Source organism: Pseudopipra pipra, chromosome 4 (genome assembly GCF_036250125.1).
Source record: "Pseudopipra pipra isolate bDixPip1 chromosome 4, bDixPip1.hap1, whole genome shotgun sequence".
Taxonomy (NCBI): Eukaryota; Metazoa; Chordata; class Aves; order Passeriformes; family Pipridae; genus Pseudopipra; species Pseudopipra pipra.
Genome location: NC_087552.1, coordinates 15,233,042 through 15,258,148, shown reverse-complemented (window position 1 = coordinate 15,258,148; position 25,107 = coordinate 15,233,042). Strand labels below are relative to the sequence as shown.

The 25,107-nt window shown below is 39.0% G+C and overlaps 1 protein-coding gene across 1 annotated transcript in view; it reads left to right on the top strand.

The window, feature by feature from the left end:
* Positions 1 to 262: 262 nt before the first annotated feature.
* The window catches only part of TTC29 (tetratricopeptide repeat domain 29), a 193,925-nt gene continuing 169,080 nt past the window's right edge, over positions 263 to 25,107 (top strand). The window contains exon 1 of the mRNA XM_064651728.1: positions 263 to 494. The gene's annotated coding sequence lies outside the window, so the exon portion shown is untranslated. The remainder of the gene's footprint in view (positions 495 to 25,107) is intronic.

Here is a 25,107-nt window from a genome sequence, read left to right as displayed (position 1 = left end):
TCCCCTCTTTTTCTTGTTTCTAATCCTTTACTTTTGATTCCATCTTCTTTTCTCTCTGTCTCGTAGTCTGTCATCTAAACTTTATTTCCCTTCTCTACTTCTCCTCTTTCTTAATTTATCTTTAGTTGCTCCTATAGTGGTGGTGATTTTTTTTTTATTCCTCAAAAATATTGAATAGTTCTATTGTTTTACTAATTCAAGCCTGAAAAATAGTTGATTGGGTGTTGGTTTTTTTTTTTAATTTTTTAGGCTCAGAAATCCTTCTCAGTTTTCAAGATTATAGAGGCCCGAGGTGGAGTCTTGTACTTCTGAGGACGGATATACAGTTGCTGGCACTTGCCCACTCTGAGGAATAAGGATCTGCACTCAAAAAATAAAAAAGTAGAAAAAAAAATCCAAAGTGAAGAATCCCAGAGGACCCCCCTTGAGCCACCCATCCCTCATGTGAAAGATGCTCCTCTACACTGTTTCTAGCAGGTTGCAGTTACTGTAAGGTAAGCCTTGCTTATTGGTAGTGGGTTTTTTGTTGCTGTTTGCTTGCTGTTGATTTGACAATGGTTTGGTCTGTTTGTAACTATGAATTTCAAAGCTGTGTACTGGAAGGGAAAGGGAAGTTTTATAAAAGTGGTTGTTCCTGCTTAGAAAGTGTTCTCTGACATACCCAGAGCTTGGCTCCAGCTCGATGTGTCTTCGTGCCTTCCCTGCAATCGAAGTGCTTGGTCATTAACACAGTGAGTCACAGTAATGTGTTATGATCTGATCTGGCATTTCTAAGGAAATAGAGTGTCTAGCCTTGGATACCTCTCCTCCAGGTCATTTGTCCTAGTGATAAAGAGAGTGCTTGCTCCCCAGAGGAAGCAAAGCCGCCCATTATGTCAGCTCACACCCTGGAAAAGGCTCCTGATTTCAGTGCCTCTGTTTGTGATGTGCTCTCTAAACGGGGTCAGTGTTATAACTGGGAGGGGGGAGCAGTTTCAGCTGTGAGTGAGTGCTTGGAGAAATGGTATAACTGACTCTGTCAGAGATGAATAACAAATGTAGACAAGCTGGCTTGTTTTATATTCACTTTTTTAAAAAAAATACATATATAATGATTTGTTTTCTGGATCATTGATTTATATGCCAGACAGATGAAAAGCAAAATTTCTATGATGCCTTTATCATTATTCTGACAAGGACTGCTTTTAAGTTAAAGACTGATGAAGAATGCCAACTTTTGACATTACTAGAACAGCCCTATCAGCTTTAATTTTCTTTTGTTTTCTTCTTGTCAAAGAAAGGCCATTAGAGATAAATTATGATCTCAAACTGGTTAATCTAGTGACGTGCATTTTTTTTTTCCATAAATTGCCCTAGCCAGTTTTATAAGGCATTATATAACCTCTTGGAGAAGCAAGGCACAGAAAGTAGAAATTGCGAATATCAAATGACGTCAGTGTTTAGGCCAGAGGTTCTGAAACCACTGGAAGACCATGGGTGAGTTGTCCACAGCTGAGCCATTGTGTCATATTGCACAGTTAAATGTTTGAACCCATTTGTTCTGTGTGGCTGTACTTCTGTGTGCACAGTGTTCCTGGCATGTCAGAGACCGCTAGAGTGTGCTCAATTATAGCTCTGATCGGCAGCACACGTAGGGGACTGCAGAGGGGGTGTTCAGGGTTGCTGAAAGTTTATTTTTTCCACTAAATTAGGGAGCTAGTGCTCTTGTCGTTATAGATCAAAGTTAATTGACCTCATGCCATTAGCATCAGTGGAGTTACAGCACAGAGTTTAAACAGAAAGCTATGGAGTTTAATTTTGACCAGGCTGTGTGTGTACGCTGAAGTTTCACACTGCAGGTGAGGAGTAGCAGTGCAGACTATGAAGATTTAATGCAAAAGTTTGCTTCTTTGGATCACACTGGGGCTCTAATCTTTTCTGTTCCAAACCTGCCTTTTCTCACTTTTCCTTCTCTTTTCTCTGTTTTCTTTCCAGCAATTTACTAGTTTGATGAGTGTTCAGCCACGAGGTTTTCTATAAAACATAATTGACAGTTAATAATAATTTGCAGCTCTTTAGCCTGGCGTAGTGTTTTCAAAGCCTTTATAAACATTAGCTGAATCAAGCATCACCCAATCAAGAAGGCCAGTATTATTCATGTATTTTGACAGGTAAACTAAACTAGAAAACAAAATCAGATAGTTTCCTTGCAACCACAAGTCTGTGCAAAAGCCAAGAACACAGATCTTCTTACATCTATTGCCATGCTCAACCATAAAATGTTTGGATTTTTTCAAATGTGTATATGATTAGCATTGTGATTAAAAGGTTATGAGTACCATTCTTTTGGGAATAGATAATATGACTTCTTTATATTTATACCAGAAGCTTTCAAGTGTAATATAACATCCTGAGTATGTTATGGTAGGACTGACACAAACAGAGTTAACTAAAAAAATCCTCCCTGCAGCTCAGCTGGGTGTTAGCACAGATATACAAGGCAATATGTGAAGTGAAAGAAACAAAGATTGGAGAAGATGTGAGAAGGTGAGAAAATGCTGGTAGAATCAGCAGAAAATATAGAGAATGGCAGAAAAAAAGAAGGAATTAAAATGGGAAGAAAGAGAAGCCAGGCTGGAATTATTTACACCCAGGACTAAATTGTATGTAATAGATACTATGCACAGGATATAATAATTAGATTTTATTTAGTAAAATAAGAATATAGAACCTAGATTCACACAATTTTGAAATAGAAATAAAGATCATGTTTCCTATCACAGTATGTAAAAACTCTGCTGTCAGTCTACTCTATTTTTAATGCAGAATTGTAAGGGAATAGAAATATTCTGCATGCTTCACTATCATGATGTGATGTTATCTATCAGTGTGTGTCATAGCATATCATATAATATATCTATGTGTTATCAGTGAATAGAAAATATTTTGAGAGAAAATTAATTTAGCATCGAATAGTAACATACCCATAGAAGGAGAGAGCCCCAAATAACAATACCATGCAGAGAGTTATTGTAAATATAATCACCCTATTTTTTTTCTTGTAGTTTATATGTTTGCAGTATCCTCTTTCAGGGCTTTGGTATCACAGAATAACCGTGAGTGTTTAGTCACTTTCTGCTCCAGTGATTCCATCTGCTGGAGATTCAATTGATTTTTCAGATCTCAGCATAAGAAGGCCCAGGCTGTGCCCTATTGCCTACGAGTGTTTGGTGGCACCAGCAGTAAGGGATGTCAAGACAAATGCTTTTAGGACAAGAGCAGTGAAGATGGAAAAGCCACAGAGAGCTTTACGGTTTCATGGAACTGCAGACATTTCCTTATTCTGAGCAGTTCAAAATGTGGATTTGGAAAGCAAGAGGCTTTGTCCTGTAGGATCTTGCCTTCTTATTGATGTTTAAAACAAACAAACAAAAAAAAAGTGTGTTACTGCTCCTTAATTTGAAGCAGCATTCAGCTCCTTTTACAGTTGAATTTAATGCTCAGCTCTTTAAGCATGAAATTAATTCATATTGTTTTCCTAATCCTATTAAAAGATACTCCTGGGAAGTATATCTCTCCCGGGAAGAGCAGAAGGTTAGGGACAGATGTGAGAGCAAGGAGGTTGATGCTATATTGGCTGAGATTTTGGCTACTTAGTGTGTTGTGCCACTCAGCAGTGTATTTGTATTAACTCCATTTAATTGCTGTCAGGGCACTTAAAACTTCTGAACAGACTGAGAAGAATAATAGGTTCTCCCTGAGTCCTTGCCAGGCTCCTCTGCGCCTCTCTGATCTTACAGCTTCCTAAATGAAGTGATAATAGATGGAGGCCAATGAGACTGTAGTGGCAAAATAGGTACATAAAGAAGTGTAGTCACGGAGGCCCATTGCAAGGACTGGGGGGTGGATTACTTCTTGGGTTTCCCCTAATGGCAGGTGTAATCCCTCTCTCCACATGGGATGAAATATAATGTTTGTGAGCACTGCTTGATTTTATATGTAATTCCCATAAAATCAAACCACATTTGGTTCATTTGAAGCTCATGAGAACCTGACTTGGCCTCTGGAGAAGGTAGATTCAGGCCCTTTGACCAGAATCCTGAAATATCAGGGTGTGATGCTCTTACAAAGGTATAACAGTGTTTGACCTCTTTGTTGCATGTGGGAATTATGTTTCTATGCTCAAAGAAGGAAATTCAGTTAATTTACAGGAAAGACTTTCCTAGGCTGACAGCAGACAAGACTGTTAAAACAAGCTCTAAACTAGGAAGCCAGGAAAGAAAGCTGCTAAAATTTCTTAACTACTTAAACCTGCTACAGACAGTGAAAGGGGATGAGGCATAGTTGCATGAAGATGGAATTAAGAAAACAAGGGGTGTTTAACAATGACAAATTAGAGGATACATCAAGTACACTAGCTGCATCACTGGAACTGGCTTTTCCTCCTACTGCTGGAAGCCTGAACAATAGGATGAAGGAATTAAAATTCCTAGTACTGAATACAACACAAATCTTGTAGTAGTGATAGAGATAGGGCAGGCAGGTAGCCATTATGTACTCTGGATCAAAGAACTGAAGAGTATAAACTGATTAGGGAAGTGAGAAATAAATACATGGACCATGAGATATAATTGTCTGTTAGTGAAATAAAAAATGGGACCACCAGGAAGAGGGATGTTGAGAAATATGCAAGCTTTGGAACTGGAAAATAATAATATGCATTTTGATGTCAGACAGGGTGGTGGGGGTTAAGGGCAGCAAGTAGTAGTGGAATTAATGTGATCATGGAAGTCTTTAACTTACCCAGACTAAACACAAAAGATGTCCATCAAAAAACTGAACTTTCGAATACTGTAACTTTTTTTCCCAAATTTATTTTCTGATGAAGTTAGGTCTTGGGTATTCTTGGAAGTAAATGAAGGTAGATTTTTTTTTTCCCCCAAACAATCAGTGAACTAGCAAAAAATAATGATGTGTTATGCATTCACTGAACAGCAAGACCTAATGGGTCTGTACATAAAAACTACACTTAGAGCAGATTCAATTTTGTCCAAATCTCAGTCTGAGAAACGTAAAAGATAAATCTGTGCTTCTGGGGCCTTACAAAGGCAAACTGAGAAACTGAGGCTATTTAGTGAGTACTGGGAAGATTACATATTTGAACGTGGAGGAGGCATATAATAACTTTGAATCAAAAAAGTTTTAGCAGCAAGCAAGATGATACTAATGGGAAGGAGTATAGATCTCCCTGGAATGAGAGTCATCTTGAACTGTGTGTTAAAAGTAAGAAGAGAACCCATAAGGAATGCAAAAGGGGATTGATTAGGAGGAAGGATTATGCCCTGGAGGTTAAAAGATACGGAACTGAAACAAGAATGGCCAAAAGCTATGTTAAACCAGACTTTTCTATTCATTTTAGTTCCCTGCAGAGCTCTTCAGCTTTGCAAACAAAAATTAAACAAGGAGGAAAAATTCTCATCCTATGTCTTTTCAAGGTGCATGCTCACACTGTTATTAGAGGGATGTGATGATGGCTTTAAACAACACCTCATACACCTGAGAGCACATTCCTTCTTCTTGGGAAGTGCTGAAAGAGGAGCTATTGTCCCAATACTTCCTCTTGCTTTCTCCCTTTGTTGAAATCTGCACCACAATGCATTTTGTAAGAACCTCTTTAGGGGGCTTATTTTATTTGATGGCAGAATATCAATAAACAAAACTTAACATAAACCCTCTGGCTTACCCTTCAGAGAGTTAGGCTACAGGGGACTTGTATGTGGCATGTGCCATGGCAGAGGGGAAAAGTGTCTCAAAAAAACAAGGCAAGAGGAGAACTGTGTCTCTAGGACTCCTAGCTCTTTTACTGTCCCGTTTGGAAAGTGTGTAATAAATTCAGCAGGAAGTTACAGGACAAAAAAAAAATGATCTCAGAATCAATGAACATGAGGCTTCTTCTGTAGAATTCATTTCAATCTCAGCATTGTTTAGAAGATTAGTGGTCACATGACATTTTGACTTTAATCACTCTGATTCTTAGTTCTCCATCTACAAAAAGGGAATAATAATAATTTTTCTGCTGGTGGAGGCTTTGTATTTGAAAATTCATGCATTCTTGCTGTAAAGCACGATGAAACTGATGACACAAAAATGGATAATTTTATTTTCAGTGCAAGAATGTGGAGTGTGTGAGAATATGGTTTGGAATGATCCATTCACTGAACAGTATTTAATATGGAAATGTTTGTTGAATAGGGCAGTGATTCTGTAGGGGAAAAAAAAAAAGAGAGGTGATAATGATGTTTAAGATTGTACTATAGAGGTGTTTCTTGAAGAAACAGAAGTTTGTACAAAGAAACTTAAGACCAGTGTTTCCTATATTTCTAAAATAGTTTTGTCAGTTCTTGAGTGATGTCTTGGCAGTCTTTATATACTTCAGACTTAGTTTATAGAGTTGTATTAGATATGCATATACCAGAAAAAATTATAACTGTTAGGATAGGAATAGCCTTGTGTTACAGCCTCTTACCCAGGGAGACACGGCTCCACCCGTGGGATCTCTACCAGTGAAATAATCACAGTAACCAACCAAACCATTCCTAGGCTGAGACTGACACTGTGTATAAAGGAAGAAAATTATGCCTGGAACATCACAGGTCATGAATGTCCTAGAAATGAATGCTACTGGCATCAGGAGGTTACTGACAGTTTAGGACTTGGATTTATCTCCTGCCACAAAGTCCCGCAGGACCACCCAGCAAGGGTTCCACACAGAGATGAGATTGCTGCGGGTGGAAAGTCGTGCCCACCCCTACGCTTGCTTTTTGGCACACAGACACGTTTGTGAGGGGATATAGGAAGGAGACTGACAGGTAGACTTGACTGTTGACCATATATAGCATTTCACTGCTAAAATTCCTAATTGCTGTTTCAAGGACAGAAGTTTGAGACTGAAATACTGTTTTACGTGGGTGCCAGATGACACACTTTGGGGACTGGGAGCTCTTCACATCCATAGGGGCTTTCTGAGTGGGAATTTGTGGGTATGGGCACAATTAATTGTTGTTGCAGTTACTCTAACACATGAATAAAAGCTTTGCCACTGAAACTATTAACTTAAAATTTTGATCTTTATTTTACATTACAGTGCTCAAATTTCACTCAAATTCTAGTTGAGTGAAAACAGTGTAGTTAATAGGCTGCAAGCTTTGATAAACCATGAGCAAAAAGAGAAGTTGCCACTATTTATATTACGTATTATTTCTATAACATTATTCAACAATATCTTCATGTTTCTCTTGTACACTCTGCTGAGTATACACCTCAAGTTTACAGCATGGTTGTAAATTCTTTTAAGATGCAGCACTTCAGCAGCTCCCTGGATTCTGTGATATAAGCAGTTTCTTCAGAACTGGTTCTTGTGTCTGTAATGTGCTTTTGCTGCACGTCTGAAAGGAATAGTGGATTAAAGTGAACTAGAACTATGAAACATGCTAAACATGCTTTGTAAACAGCATTATTTCAGCAATGCTGCTCATAATGTTAAAGCCCAGAGTTAGGGGTTTGTTTTTCTTTGTGTTGTTTGGGTATTTGGGGGTTTTCTTTTACACAAATGATGAGCTTTTGAAATGATCATGCAAATATCGTAGATATTCCAGTATGGCTGCCCTTCCTTAGTTCCCGTTTCTCTGAGATTCATATAAAATTTCACTGCTTTTCCCCCTTTATTTTCCACCTTTAAATATTGTAAATCAAACACTCAACACATTCAAAACATATCAGTCCTTTGAATCCTCCTGGAAGACTCCCTACTGTGCTCTCTGAATTTTTAAGCTTTTCAGCATCTCATATGACAAGTATGTTTTCTTCCAATGGACACGTGCGATGCGCAGTCTGTCGGATTTTCCCCAGCGCTGTCGCTCAGAACAAACTTCAGCTCTGCTTATATCAACTTGCTTTTGAACGCTGGAACTGTTCAGGTCTTTCTCAATGAATCTTGTAACCTTAATTCTTGCACTGGAAGAATAAATACAAGTTACCGTAGCCCCTCGGTTAATCTTTCCTCACATTCAGCTTTGCTTGCAGGCTGGAGTCACCAAGGCAGTGTGTTTTTTTTTGTTTCAGCCTTGCTCTACGTGCTTCTTCCAGTGATCCACCATGTCAAACGTTTCCTTCTGAGGGGGAAGAGCTGGAATTTCCCAGGTGTCTCACAAAACGTTTAATGAAGTGTGTAGCACAACCATTTCATTACAACATATTGTGTACTTTTGCCTTTAATAACTGCATTCCTCATCTAAGAAGTCTCTATAGCTTTCAAAACTGAATTACAGTGGTATTATTTTTCTCAGAATATATTTTGCCATGACAAGAATAGCACTTTCCTAAACTATTGTATTTATTAGCAACCTGTTACCCTCTGACACCACTGTCATTTTCATCAGCCTTGATAAAGTGAGTATCATTTAAAATCTCTCTAAAAATTATTAAACCAGTTTACTGGTTTCTTATTTCCTTCCTTTTTTTTTCCCCACTGTGCATGAAGTGAGAAAAATAAGAGTCTGTAAAAAATTAGAATTTTTATTCTGATTTGATGGCAGTCAAAAAATCAGACTAGCCTGAGGGTGAAATAATTTCCTGTGGTGATAAGAGGAATCGCACTGTCCTGATGAAGAACAGGCTGACTTAGAAAGGTGTTCTCCATCTCCAAGTCAAAGTATGGAGTTCAGTCCCCCTATTCCTATGTGGCTGCTGCTTCAGCTTCAGGAAGAGCTGATGCTTTTGCTTCTTTGCTCCTTCCTTGCTTTTCCACATGCCTATTGCATATTCCTACTGTCTACTGCATTTTCTCTGTCCACCGAAAATGTGAAGTTATGTATCGAGGTTATATACAGATGGGGAAGAAGATCTGCTGCTTACTTTGGTCGTGTGGCAGGTGAATTTTGCCCTGTTAGAGGGATATCATAGAATCATAGAATGGTTTGGGTAGGAAGGAACCTTAAAGATCATCCAGTTCCAACCCCTCTGATGTGGGAGGTCACCTTCCACTAGACCATGTTGCTCTGGGTCCCATCCAACCTGGCTTTGAACACTTCCAGGGATGGGGCATCCACAGCTTCTCTGGGCAACCTGCACCAGTGCCTCACTACCTTCACAGTAAAGAATTTCTTCCTAATACCTAATCAAAACCTGCTCTCCTTCAGTTTGAAGCCATTCCCTCTTGTCCTGTCACTACATGGCCTTGTAAAGAGTCTCTGCCCATCTTTCTTGCAGACTCCTAATGATGGCATCAGGGAATTTATCCCTTAAAAAAAGAAAACAAAACATAAACCCCATAATTTATACATTGACTTCCTGTACCTTACAGTACTTCTGCTTTAAGTAATCATTCTTAACTTAATAAACAAATTTTTAACAACAGCATAGTTACTGGGGGACAGAGCTGTGAATTAGTCACCACTGGCACCTCTTAGTCTGTGGAATTAAAGGCAAAGAGATTGAACTGCCTTTTGATCCGAAAGTCATCCTTCTGAAATATGCTCTTGCATCTTGGAGAAATCATGTGTGACCTAGTTGCAGTGGACAGGGATAGGATGCATACTACACCCAAAGAGATCCTTTCAACATGGATGTTCAGTCCCCTGTAATAAGTGTCACTATGAAAAGCTTCTGTCCACTGAAAGTGGACCCCTGTTGTGTAATTCAAAGGAGTTAGAAGAGTTGTGATTGAAATAATTTCATTTCTCACATATTTGCATAAAACCATTAGAATAAACTATTTCGTTTTTTAAACTCTGGCTTTATTCCCCATATTGGAATTCTGTCCTCGGAGCATGACAGAGTTTGGTTTCATGTTCAGTCCTTGACAGATATTTGAAACAGACACTTCTATTGTAAGCACAGCAGCAGCTGCAGCTACAGCTCAGCTTCCCTTGTTTATAGTGGGAATGCCATCCTATTCATTACATCCAAATTCTGCCCTTTTTGGACAACCTTTAGCTTCCAATGAACTTCAGCAAACTCTTAGTCTGTGTACAGCAGCCCCCAGTCATATGCCAGTGTCCACATTTTAATAACTTCTTGTTTATTCACAAAGCACAGGGTACAAACTGCATCCATTTCTTCTGGTGCTAGCTCAGTACTTCTCAATTTAATGGGTACAGGCTCAGGCTCTTTATTTTCCAGCAACCAGGGCATTTAAATGAACTATGCCTTGGACAGCAGATTGGATACCTGCTCACATGGATACCTGCACATCTTGCTTGATGTGCAGTGTCTCAGATAGGTCCAAGAGGCATTAAATCTAATGTGCATGTGTGATTAACCTGTGCATGTGCAGTGAATCTTACTGGTCCAGGGGAAAAAAATAAAGTGCTATGTAATTATTTGGTTAGCACCCAGCAATTCTACATTGAAAACCACCTATAGCAAAAGCAGCCTGCAATTTTAGCCTGACAGCAAACTTTGTCCATGGCTGTTGTACATCAATTTTTCCATACTTGCTGCTGATGTCTCTCTCATTTAATTCCTGCAATTGAAGTAAAGAACCTTAGTAAATTTCCTGCCATTAGGAATTAAAGAATTATGTCAAGCAAAGAAAGAAAGAAAGAAAAGCTGGCTTCCTTGTGCAAGCCAGAGACAAGGGGGATGTGAAATCTCTGAAACATTCTGGATCTACCAAAAAAATGTAAACTTGCTGAGTGGATTGTTCACATCAGCGTCTCTACAGATTAATAGGCAGAAACAGTGGCTTCTTCTCATGCAGAGATGGAGGTAACAGGGCTGAAAGAGACTTCCATAAACTCTAAATAAAGATGACAGCGTAGATAAGATCTGTATATATTAAGTTTTTCTGACCGTTTGTTTGAATGCTTCATAAAAACCAAAACCAAACCAAAAAATGGTTTTTAGTTATCGACTGGAACAAGTCCAGCAAAAAGAAAACTGCAGAAATGCATCTGAAGGCAGTGGGCTTCAGCAAGGGGGTGATGGAGGGGAAATCTGATCCAAAAGGAAGGCTTACTATGAGTACCAAAATGGATCCAAGCATATCTTCTCTATAATCATGACAGAACTACTCAAGGCTGCTTTTTTTTTCTTGTTTTTTTTTCTTTCCAAAATGGAATTGTGTCTTTATTTTCTCTTTCCCTATATTAAATTACCTTTCTCTACATTAAATATTTCTTTTGCACTGCTTTTGATCTGGGCAGCGGTTTGGTAGTTTTCAGTCTGTGTTTGGCATCCTAACTGCTTTGCCAAGAGTGGTTGACACTCCTCTGCAAATCATGAGGTAACTAATACTGAATCTTCTTTCCTCATTTGTGAGCTGAGTCCAGAGAAGTTTTAGTGAAAGATGAATTTGTTGAGAATGTAAAGCCCATGCTTCGATGCATTTCAAGTAAGATAAAGGCAAATTTATGTTTTAATGTAAATGTAACCTTGCCTCCACCCCTTCCCCCAGACCCTGAAACCAGCAAAGAATAGCAAAACAGAGGGGCTGATCTTAAGAGTTACATCAGTCACATGGTTCTCCAAAGCAAGGGAACAGCTCAAATAAAATTTTAGCACCTCTGCCTTTCAGAACTCAGTTGGATGTAATGTCTACATCAAGGAACTGACAGAATGAAGCTAACTGGTGTGAAAAAAATCCACTCCTTCTGAAGAAGCTTCTAAATACCAGTTGTCTAAATCTATTGATAAGCAGGGATGCATTATTAATGAAGCCTGCAGCCTGCCTAGTGCTGCTCAGATGGTTCAAGCATTTAGTAGGAAATATTTCTGTGAAGTGCTGCACGGAATAATGACAGTGTCTGTCTTAAATTGAACAAATGACTGTAGCAAGCTCTGGGGAGGCTCAGAGCAAGCAGATGCTTTCCAAGTGAAAGGCAGTGGGGTACCACCTGCTGTAGGCAGGCAGGCAGGAACAGTCCACTAAATATTGACTTGTTAATAATTCAAGACAACAGGAACCCCCAGCTCCTCATGCATGGCACTGCCCCTTCATCATGTGGCTTTTCATCACCCTAATGAGCTACTTGAAGAATCAGATCCTGAAATGTCTTGCAGATATTCCCCAAAGAGTAGGACTCAAGCTGCCATAATTCTGAATAAGAAGTTGTTGGCAGTACACAAAATCAAGAGAATTTTAAAAATGGCAGGATCAGTGCTGTAGCTAAATATTGCTGCTTGCTACACATTGCTGTGTAGTGACTCTGCCTGTGACTTGTACAGCTCCTGGGGCAGAATGTCTGTCTTTTGTGACATTTCTCTGGCTAAAAATAATTGCCATTCAAGTTTATTGATAGTTTTATTTGCAGCAAGGAAAATGTACAAGAGATTACTTGCAACTGGAATTCTCAGTTAATACTCTCTCAAAAGGATTTTGGTTTCATATTAGTATGTGTTTGGGACCTTCCACAATTCCTGCCTTTCAGCGTGGATGTTAAATCAGCATTTTCAAATGAGTGTTCTTCAGTCGAAATATTTGAAATTGAATAACCCTTTGACAATGAATAACCCCTCAAAAGTTAGCAAAGCTTCTAGGCAGATTTTATGGACTTCTTGGTTTGCTATCAACAGAAGTTTGCCCAGCTTGAGTACTGCAGTTTTATGGTGAAATGTGGGAATTCCTGTATTTGTAGTGTATATCCTGGTGATTGTTGCTGTTGCATCTCTTTCAAGATGCAACCTTAACAGAAGCTTCCCATTCATTCCCTGTGGTTTTGAGCCAATATATTTTTCTCCCCCAAATATTGAATTTTTCATTTATTTTTGAATGATAAAATAAGATTCTATTATGAGGTCTTTCTTGTTTGCTACCCAGCTACCTGACTTCTTTGCTAACTTCACTGGGTAATTCGTTGCACCTAATCAAGCTGACTGGGCTTCACTGCATGAACAGTCTTAATAATTCCAAATGGATTATAGTAGAGTGTTCATAAGACAAGTAGTTATCTATGCTAAGGAAATTAAAATTACAGCAAATTGGCTAGTGTTGCTCTGGAGTGCTTCCTCTATGTCTCAGTAAGGGAAAGTGTCTTGTGACTTCCTAGCACTGAGCACAGAGTTTTCTTTAAAAGAGCCAAGAATGTGTGTGGCTTTCTCTGCTGCACTGCTGAGCTTCTGCTTATGGCCTTCCAAGTTTTTGGTCATCTATATGCATTCATAAAGTTCAAATTTATCAGGAGTTAGAAAATTACTTGGGTTCCCTTACTGAGCTAACTGAAGTTGCCCCCACATGTCCACAAGCATTATGCCTTTTTTTTCCCCCTGTCATTTGTGTTTTTAGAACATTTTAGCAATCTGAAGTACTCATTCAGTGGTGGCTGGTGCTTACTGGACCATCGGGAGGTGATGTGCTTGAAATGGGGATCTGATTCAAATCTTTTGGAGGTAGCCACAGGTGCTTATATTTTGTCATTTGAAAGGTATTTTATATTTGAGAAAGCCAAGGAATTATAAGCCTAAACCAGGACTTAGACTGCAACAGAATGCAACTAGGTAACAGCAGGTCACAGACCTGTGTAAGAAAGGGAGCTGAGTCTGGTTGGTAGCTGTCTCATTTTCTTAGTGGGAACAGCTCTTGCCTTTCTGTCCTTGCTCCTCAAAATTGAGCCAACAGATAGGAATAAGAGCCCATCAGTAGGCTGCAGTGGACCTATTTTTTATCTCAAGCTCTTTCTCCTCTCCTGACAAGAAGAGAGGTTGTATTTGTCATAATGGCAAGGATGAACAATCATGTAGGTTCCATGGAAAAACTGCACGTTTAGTCACACTCAGCTATGTTGTACAAAAAGAGAGATAAAATAGCTTATAACTAATAAAAGTGTGGAAGATGGAGACAAAGATTTCCTGTCTGAGGTGGTCAGATAGTGAAAGAAAGGTGCCTCCCAAAGGAGACTCTGAACTAAAAATAGCTAGTGATTACAGCTTTGGACCAGCCTTGCTGAGATAGGTGACCATATGTTGGCCCAAGTTGTACGATTGAGTTATCTCACTGAATGTTTTTACTTTGTGCTAACAAATGCAGTATGGATAAAACATAGGTGAGGAGCTGTATGGCCAACCACCATTTGTGGTAAACCACCTGGCATCTGCCCATAGCTGCCTGAATACATCCTGCCTTTGCAGACAGGGAAGCAAGCAAAACCGCTAAGAAATTTTAAAGACAGAGTCTGAAAATTTCATCCCCAATTTTATTTTCAGATGGATGTTACTTTCGAAGGATATGACTACAAAGTGGCAACTACATGTTTTTCTTGCCTACAATGGTATTACTAAACACTGATCACTTTTCTGCTTTCTAAATTAAGTGGTGGAATAAACAGCAATCTGGTTTTCTCAAAATATTGCTATGTGTTGTCAGATCCTGAGATGTCAACAGCATATGTGACACTGCTGAGGAGCTATAAGCATGCAGTTTGCATGTTTCAATATGCTTCATGAGTAGAAGCAATAAATTGCCAAATTCCTCACCAACACTGCCAAGCAGACAGGATTTAAGGAGGAGAACATAATAGGGTGATTCAAGAGCGCCTTTGATCACGGGAAGCTTAAGCTTTTGAAATATCTTGCAACTGGCTAGCTTAGAATGAAATTTTTAAAGGCTGCAAGGATCTTAAAGCCTTCAAAGGTGTGCTTTCTGTCAAAAATCAGTGTGATTGCTCTGCTATGTGAGGCTTTGCTAGCAGGAGAAATACTTGCCTAGTACATCAACATTAGCATCTCTGACTGCCAGAAGCACTGTGGGTAAATGAGTTTAAATGCCTGTTGAGCTCTGTAGCCATTGGCCAAGTGGATCTGTCAGGGCCCCATCAGTGCAGCTACCAGGCAAGGATGTTGAGGTAGGTGCTGCAAGGGTCTGGGGGGTGAGCACAGCTGGAAGGCAAGACTCCATCCACCACTGAACAGCTGTTTGGAGTCAGAAATTGCATAGGCAGGGGCATAATTAAGTCTGAATAAGGGATTTCTTAACATCTTTCACTGTGTTTTTAACCAAGCAGAAAATAAGGCCCTCATTTTCCAATAGCTTTAATATGATCAGAAGTAACACTCCAAAAAATCTCCATCAAAACATCAGAGGAATCCCAACACACTCTTTGCGAAAGGGAAACTTTGCTGAAAAGGGAACAGACTAAAGTATGCCTTTTTACTAATTCAGAATTTTTCTGTGATTAAAATTGTAGCTAGTTTTCCTCTATAAAACCAATTTTGCTTCATCTGCAGTTACTCATGTGAGTCTTTCTTTCACAAAGGATGAAAAAATTGGTGGGAATTCTGCATTGTGGTAGTGCAACAGATTACATCTCCTCCAGTGACACTTAGTGCCCTGTTGCAGACTACATCTGTTACTCCATTTTAAAAGTCTCTATTCTGCCCTTCCTGACATCCCTGATGATTTTATTGCTTTTTCCCCCCTCTAAAGAGAGAATAGTGCTACAGGTTAGGAATGTATAGGCATATATTCAGTGCCAGATCTCCAGCTGATCTCATTTTTCCTTAACTGTATATCTAGCCTCTCCAAATCCAAAACCAAAAATATCCTCAGAGCTTACACCATTAGATGTGCAAACACCCGTGCTGATTTTGCAAGTAGGCTGACTACTAGGTTGAGGGATTTTTAATTGGAAAAGGAACGAGTTGTTCTACTAGGACAGCTGGAAGAACAGTCCACCCTGTTGGTAAAAGAGCCATGTCCTACAGCTGACTTGTTCTGTGGCCTTGGACATGTCCGTTCCTCTCTTCCCCTCTCAGCCTTCCAGGCATAGGGCCTCATTTAAATTGTTTTCATGGAATTAATTATATGGGCTTAAATGCCCACTAAGATGAGAATCTGATTTGCTGACTGTGAAGAAATGAATCCCATGAAGTGTGTTACACCAGGCTGCTGTAAGAACTCATTAGGAGGATGTTTTGCAGGGATGTTCTGGAGGAGTCACCTGCTCTTGTATCGTGATCGGGACTTTTTATACCTATAGGCAAAAGTGCATTATTGTACATCAGAATCTACACCAGTCATTCGTGCTCCATATCTATCAAAATACTTTTCTTTTTCTATATACTATATTATTTTAGCTTCCATGTGGGAATAATTTTTTTCATGTCCATCTTTTAACCAGGAAATAAATAATATTGTGTATTAATACAACGGTGTAACAGAATGGTACAGCATCCTTTGGAATGTGAGATAGTGGTGTCACACAGCACACAGGTGGTCTCTGTCCCCAGGAACCTTGTTTTAAGAAATGTCTCTTCCACACAAACTCCTCAGATCTGGAAGGGTGAAACAGCTGAACAACCACTAAAACATAATGCCCACATTTTAGCTTGGAGAGAACTCCAAACTTCTGACCTGGTTCTTCCCCCCATGCCATGCCCCTTTTCTCTTTTGTTTGTTTTTTTTTCTTTGTTAATAATAAAGGGGCAAATACTGAAATCTTGTCCCAGTTATTTGAACTAGCCAGGTACAGGCCATGCAGAGAATAAAATGTCAGACCCAATTTCTGTCATCACTGAAAATGAGTAACTGTATATGACTTTAATAGGGTCTACCTGTATCGTGGGCCAGGACAATAACACCCAGGATTCCTGACCAATGCAGATAAAACTATGTAGGTGGAGAAGATACAGTCTTAATTAAATTAGAATATTCATGGTAAAATTTACTATTTTCTTTTTTTTTCTTTTTCATATTTGTTAGCACTATGTGCTACTGGATCTCTTTTTTTTATCCAAAACGAGCAAGGAAAGTTGTGTGGACCAAAATTCTTGGTGAGAACCTTCACGGGACTGAGAGTCTTACATTGGGCAGCTTTGCAAGAGTGTAACATGAGGAAAACATGCAAGACACAGCTGTACCTATAAAAAAATTAGGCCTTCAGAGTCTTTTAGCCTTTATGTGCTGGATATGAACTATAAAGAGAGCAGAAAGCCATTCCCACCCAGGTTTCTGTCAAGGGAGGAAGGGTTGAGAGCATGATGCAGTGTAAGCATCATACAGAATACATCAGCTTTAACTATAGATAAATAAGTTTTTCGTGAGTGGTGTTCAAGCTGTAATGGTCTAAAAACAGAAATGAGGCAAGGCTTTAGGAAAAAGAAGTATCTTCCATTAGGTCTCCAGTACAGAGAAGCTTTCAGATGCATGAACCTCTTCCTCACACTTGGTTTCCTTCTGTAATAAGGTAGAACCATCACCCACCCCAGCAAGGGCTGGAGCCCTGAGAGCTTCTGGCTGGTGGGGAAGATCCTCTTTTAATGAGGCCAACTTGGACATAACAAAGGGAAAGAAAAAACACATGGGCAGGGGTGGGAGACTTCCATGCAAAAGGAAACTGAAGCTCTGTATTTGGAAAGATGATATAAGCCAGGATGAATGCTTTATTAAAAATATTTTTACTTTAAAAAATCTAAGGAGATGTCTCCTTACAGTGACTTTGTAGTTTAGTGGTGTTGGTTAGATATTCTATCACCTCAAAATCATGTTGTTTTGGTTTGGGAAATGCTATTTCCTGTTCTAGAAAATTGCTTTTATCAAATCACTGCCTTACCATCACCTTCCCCCTCTGCTTTTTAAACAATGTATGGGTGGCAAACTACCTTAGAATGCAGTAGAAAACTTGCTGTCTCATAGAAACACCTGAAGTACTATTTTCATGATACAAGACGGAAAATCTTATTCTGAACTCACATCAATTTTTTTATATTAGGCCTGAGATCACATTATGTAAATTCTCTCTCTTTCTCTCCTCTCTTTTTTCTCTTTTCTTTTCTTTTCTCTTCTCTTCTCTTCTCTTCTCTTCTCTTCTCTTCTCTTCTCTTCTCTTCTCTTCTCTTCTCTTCTCTTCTCTTCTCTTCTCTTCTCTTCTCTTCTCTTCTCTTCTCTTCTCTTCTCTTCTCTTCTCTTCTCTTCTCTTCTCTTCTCTTCTCTTCTCTTCTCTTCTCTTCTCTTCTCTTCTCTTCTCTTCTCTTCTCTTCTCTTTTCTTAACTTTTGCTCAGAATTGGCACTTTATTGCAACTTTCAGAAGTAACCGGGTGCTTTTCTCAATAAACTGACCTTTCTAAATGATCTATTTTAATACTGTTCTTCCTTTCATTAGTAATATTCCATGTTTGATGTTAGCTTTAATAATATGTTGAGAAAGAAAGTTTTAAAAGCAAAGGCAATTGGTCAGCAAGAAGACAGCCATGGTATTTAACCTGGTTACATGTTCCATTATAAAATATTCTCACCAGGAAAAGGGATTTTACTCATTTTTTTCCTCATCTTCCTTTTAAAGAACTAGTGCATTTTTAAATATGTCTTAAATAAGTTTGTGATTTTTGGCATCTTAAGGTGCCAGAGCAGAGAAATGAACTGTAAATGAGAAACATCAAAAGTAACTTAGAATTTTTTAATATTAAAGCGATGAATCACAGTCCAAATTAACAAGTAAAGGATTCCACCTATAATGAAATCTTTTTTTCTAACATAACACTTCATTATAAAGGGAGTTTTTCTATAATAGTAGCAAGTGTAATTACATTTTTATATATAATTAGGACATTATTATCATTTCACCATATCAAAGTTCATTATAAGACATCTCCAATGCATTTTTCATAGAGCAAAAATAAAAAGAGAACAGGGGTCCTTCAATTAGACTGGTATAAGGACATCCACAGAGACTGAGGGAAGCTGATCAAACAGCTTAGCCCAAAAGGGACCAGGTAGAAACTCATTGCTTCTCTGGCACGGGGAAGTTGCACTTTTACATCTCCTACTTGTTATTAATTATGCTCTTCACCCTCCTCGTATACCACTGCATTGTTTGGGAGACAAAAATGCTTTTAAAGTTGTGAACCACCAGAACTGAATATGGAAGATATGAAATATCTGTATTCTATTTATCTGAGTCATGAGATCTCCTCTACCTTCTTGTGCATGTGGCTGGTATGCCCAGGAAGACACATCTCTGTCACCAGAAGGACATGCAGATGGAATCCACGTAAAGTGATCCATTTTTTTAGATTGGTTTCAAAGTGGTTAGTTTTTGTTTCTTTTCTAATTTGAAAAACAATTTGACACTTTCCTCTTTCAAAAATCCCTTTTTTCCTGAGTAAAGTGAGGAATAAGGAAGTGAGAATTACTACAAGAACAGTCAAATGTCATGTTGATTATTAGTTTGTACATTCCTCAAACATTGATAAAACTATGCATAATTTGATTATACTCCACTTAATTTCCTTCTCCAGTAGGAATTTTTTTGCTGGTCCACCCACACACGTAAATACCTGCACAGTTTTCCAACCACCATAAGAGGTGTGTTCTCTTCCTCCTTTAAAGTGCATGTAAAAGCTGTCTGGTAGAGCCATAGGATGGACAGTGTTTAATTTGAATCAGCATTAGGCTGAGTATAGTACATCCCATTTATCTGTTGGTCTAGAAGCAGGAGATAGGCAGGTTAAATCACAAACCCAGTAGGAAATTGATTATTTCTAATGCCATTTAAAAAAAAACCTGCAGTCATTTGCAGAGTTGAGAATAAATCATAGTGGAATCCTGAAAATGTGGCTTTAGATGCTGCACCTGTGTGTGTGTTCTGGGAACCACCTCATGATGTTGGACTGTGGTAAATAGTGTTTGTCAATGTATACATGTCCCTTCTCCAAGAATGAACTAATACACACATAATGCTCACAAGTATGTGAGCAACAGCTGGGTGAAACAGATTATGGAATACAAAAATACTTTAAATCATTACAGGTAATATTGTCTGTTTATCTGAGAAGTGCCTAACTCGAGTGCTCTGCCTGCTTTGCAGGCTGAAAGCACCTCAATGGGTGATCAGGTTTGGGCACTGGGCAGTGCCTCCTTTGAGGCAGTTCAGAATAGCACAAGAGGTGCTTGGTACAGAAGGAATGCACACCAAAAAGAGGGGAGCTGTGTTCTCATGCTCAGTTCTAGGCTGCTGCTATGCTAGGAAAAATTCAAACCCATATTGAAAGTATTCTACGGAAGGATGCCATTCCAAAAAAAAAATACCAAATCAAAAGTCTCCCCTTTATTTTAACCCTGTAACCTGGCTGATAAAAGCAGATTTAGAACAGATTGTGGCTACACAATGACCTCGGCTGACAAAGCACCACCTGCTTTATTCAAAGCTTGGTCCTCACCACACTGCTCCCTGCCACCCCTGTGCTGGCAGATGGCTATAATGCAGACTGGCTCAGGGATAAGTAAGAGGGAAAATGTGTGGAAGACCAACCTGATGAGGAATCACAAACATTTTGCTATGACTCTGTTCTAGAGATGGTTCATATTCAATATATTTCTAACAACAATAAGTTTTTGTCAGGTTACTTTCTGCATGTGAGCTGAAGAGAATTGGGGTGATCTCCAAGTCTTACTGGCTTTACAGTATTCCATGATGGCCAGAAGGTAGATGACTGATTGTCTACTCAGGTGGAAATTTGCAGAGAGCTGACTCTAGTGATTGGCATTTTATTTTGCTCATCTCAAATGACACCTCTGGTTGTTAAGCAATGCATTTCAGACCTGCATTTTGGAGAACACTCCCGATTAATTTTCGATCTCGGGCTGTTGTAACACTTCATTGTGCTCTGTATCTGGCAAAGGTTGAAGGTGAACCCCCATCACACACTGCCCACAGCCCTTTGCTCACCTACAGGAAAGCTGACAGGTAGAACAAGCTCAAGGCTTTTTTAGAGCAATAGTATAAACAGATATAACATCCCTAAATTAAACCAGATGGATGTTCCTATGTTCTTAGGTTTCATTTTTTCACTTTTTGACTTTCTCCTTTCTTTTCCCTAATAGCAGCTTCAGTTAATTATTTACATTTAGCTTGGGATTATCTCCTGGTTCCTTGTTTTCCTTTTCTCACTTCCACTGGAATTAAAACTTTTCTATGCAACCATCTATAGGCAGTTATATTATCCTCTATATTATATAGAAGATATAATATATAGCTATATTATGATATATATTACATATTCTATTAAGCTATATTATAATATAGAATATATATAGGATATAAATATAGCTATATTATCCTATATATTATTTTCTGGTGATATTTGCCAGATATCACCAGAAAAAAAAAAGTCATAAAAATGTGTGAAACCATGAGAGGAGGAAGAAACTTCCACATCATTATATTCCTTTTTTTTCTGAGAGAGTCAAGCAACAGCTGATGTTTAAGATACACCTATGAAGTTTTTGCAACAGGATGATATGAGCCTCTGTCTGCAACCTGGGCAGCTGAAAGCAGATGATATTACTGTAATGCTCATCCTCCCTGCAGAGCCCATTGCCCCTGGGTTCATCAAAGCACTGGCCATGGCTGTAGGACTGAGCTTGGAGTGATCCATGCCTGATAAACTCAGAGAATGAGCAAAGAAGGCTCTTGTCAGTTTGAAAGACTGTAGATGTCCCCACAACCATTCACCACTTCAGAGTCTGACTTTCAAAGTATTTATGCAGCAGCTGTTTGCCCTTTGGCCTTTTCTATAAATTACTTTTTTATACTCACATAGATACGTGGTGACAGCACTGTGAATTTCTGGTGCAGGAGTGCTGAGCTGGAGGAAATCAAATCTCAAAGACCTCACTAAGATGCTGAGAGTCCAGTTTCTTGCACTGAAACTTTTAACACTTTTACTTCTACCTGATATCATTTAGTTTTCTGTGGCACTGAGCACTGACACAACTCTTCATAGCTGCAGTTGTGACAGGCCAATATCTTTTAGACAAAGAAGGAGCAGGAGGAGAACAGAAAGAGAAAATATAGACTCAGGCATCCAAAATGCAAGGGACCTAAAATGAAGAACAATAAAAATTATTAGTCAAAATTTCTGTCTTGGTTTTGCCTCTCTGTAAAGGATCTTAACAGCTACATCTCTCAAAAACTCATTTTAGGGATTTTAGTGTTTGCTAAAGTCCTGAGGAAATATTGTCTGTTCTCTTTAATTAAGTTCTTGGGAAGAAAGTGAGTTTAGTGTTAGCATGAATCTGTCTGCCTTTGCCTTCTCTAGAAATACTCCTGTCCCCAGTAAATGGTCCATATTGCACTTAAAATACAGCAGGTAGGACAAATTAAAATTTTGTCTCTGGGAGCTTTGCTCTTTTTATTACTGTATTCTTGCAGCAAAATAGATGTTTGTCCATAGAGGGAAAGAAATACATTAATAGGGGTGTGTTTTGTTTCCTACTTCAATTTAACCTTTGTTTTCAAATATGGGTTTCAGGCCCATGAAATAATATTGCCATTTCACTCAAGTCAGTGATTGCAACAGAAAACGACTCCTTGGCACTGCTTCCACCTCCCTTCCTGCTGGATAATTCCACTGCTTTGGTACCTGGGCTCTGGTGCTGTGGCCTTCACACATCCTGACTTATGATTTGGGAAGGGCCCTGATTCCAGCTCTACAATGTGGCTTTTCCCTGCCCTGACCCTCTGGCCCTCAGCACACACACACTCAGGATGAATGTGAACTTTCAGAGCAATAACCAGAGATTCTCCCCCAAAAAGAGTGGCCATGCTCTTTAGGAGTCTCTTCTCCTCTTGAGGGCTAGTTCTATTCTCCTCTTACTGGGGTGAGGTGTGCTTCCCATTTAAAACAGTAAGACGATAAATAAATGAGTTTTTCTCTCACACAAATATTAACACAGTTCTCTGCAAACTTCGGCATATATCAGAGATTTTATTTAACTTAGAGCATGCTCTGGAACTTTATGACCAGGAGTGTTAGAAGAATTTTATTTCAACAGAAGCGTAATTCTGCTGAGCTTGCAGAAGTCATGAACCTTGATCGGGAGGTACAGGCCCGTAGTTCTTCCTGTAGCCACAACTGATGGTGTATCCATCCTCAGGAGCTGCTGTTCTCTGTGCAGAAATACACCTGCTCAGGGAGGGTAGGATCAATGTGGGAAAGGAGCAGCACAGAGAACCCATCATTGCTTTGTCCACTAGTTAAACCTTATCTCTGACATCAGCTTCAGTCAGTTAAACTTCCATTGTATTCTTTCTTTTACTAGTCTTGATCTTTAGGCAGTCTCAACACAGCAACTTCTATTTTTTGGAGGAGAGAAAGTACCTTTTTAAATCATTAAGGCCAGATATATCCCCTACTGTTGGCATTCTCCTTTCTTAGGAAGTTTTCAGCATGAACTAATTGGTTTGATGTTGACAATAATGTGCTTCTAGTGATGTACTATCCGGTACAGCCAATCTGCCAGTGCCCATCCAATGAGGCATTTCTCAGAAAATTCCCAAGCATGCTGCAAATGCACTGGCAATTGTAATACTGTTTGAATCCTCACCCTAGTTTTGACCAACTGAATCACTGTTCAAGTGCAGGGTATGCATTGCCTCAGTTATTATAGTAGGACAAACAATTCATAAAATAAACACAGAAGAAGAAATAAAATCAGTCAAATCAAAATATGCACCCCAGAACAAAGCTATTAAAAGATTACTGAGAGGTACTTCAAGGACTGTGATGTCTGTCAGATATGTAGTATTAGAACTAGATGAAATGATTCAACTGATGCATCAAGTGTTTTCAGTATAAGTAAGTGGGAAAACTCAGTGAGGAGACACAGCCCTTGAGCTGGGTAAGCAGCATGACAGCTGGTGGAAAAAATGACAAAAATCATTTGCATAGAGCAATTCATTTCTACAGGATGGTACTGAGATAAACTCAGTCAAAGTTGCCTGCAATTGAGGAAAAAAATATCTGAATCGTCTGGCAAAAGCACAGACTGCCTCACAAACACTCAATTTTGTATTAAACAAGCAATTGTTTACCCTAATCTCCACACTACAGAGTATAAATGGAAGGCTGAGAGACAATATAGATTAAATTTTCTGAAAAGAATATTAATGCTGCCAGCCAAAATGCTAAGAAGACTCCTTGAGATAAATATGCTGTTGTTCAGCATGCTCAGGTCTAGTAATTTGAAGTTAGCAGAAACTCAAAGTAGATCGTGTCTGCAACATCTTTTTGCTTCTAAAAGCAAGCTAGGGAATTATAACTAAAATAAGGGAAAAACAAGAGAAGCCATGAATGCCAAGTGTTATACAGGGGTCACTTGCTCTCTGTTATGAGTATACCTTAAATCTGGAAAGGCTAAAGCAATGTGACATCTAACCATATCTGATATATGCCTTCTTCCTAGTGAGGAAGGGCAGACTAAGAGATTATTAATATCTGTAAGTTTTCTGAATTAAATTGCCTCCAAGCATTTAAGGTGTCAGTTGAACAGAGATGCAACGTGGACATAACCTGCTTCACCTCGGTGTATCCTGTACGTCACCCTGCAGCAAGTGACCAGAGGTTTCATGGACAAATGCTGGATTCAGAAAGTAGGGACAAACAGATAACATGGTGCCAGTGTGAAAGTGTCTGAGCCATCTGCTCCAAGAAGTCCATCAGGTAGCTTTCACATCAAACCTGCTGTTATCAACAGAATGCAAATCATGAAAGTAATGAATTGGCTTTTTAAATACAAAATTTGGCCAGTTCAATCTTGCAATTTGACAATTGCAAATTAATTTGAAAATGAGTGAGACTAGCCATAACTTTCCTGAAAACCGGCAGGAGTGGCTTCAAAATACTTTCCATGCATGCAGCTGAAATATAAACATTTGTGTTATTTTTATGCCACTAATATGCCCTAATTTAGATTAATCCTACAAGGAAAAGATTATGGTGTAGATCCAACCTTGAAAACAGCAGAATTACAATATTGTAACAGAATATGTCTTAAATTTTCAACCTACAAAAATAGAAAAAATGTTTAAAGTCTCCAAATCTACCAACCAGACTTGTTATGAGACAGTTTTAAGAGAGTCTGGAAACAGGCAAAGATGAAAACAACAAGAAACAACTAAATGTTTGTTGATCTGTCAGTGTGGCCAAACATCAGGAGCAAAGAACCTTGTGCATAGTGAATTCAAAGAATAAGAACTATCCCAGTAACTCTCTCTAATACCCAGGCCACTGAAAACCTGAGCTCTGAAGAAGGAGAACACATCTCAGATAGAAGTGTGAGTGCTCTGAGAGTTACCACATGCTGGACAAACATCATTCAGGTTAGCAGTGGCCTGAGAAGGGAGAGTTGCCATTAC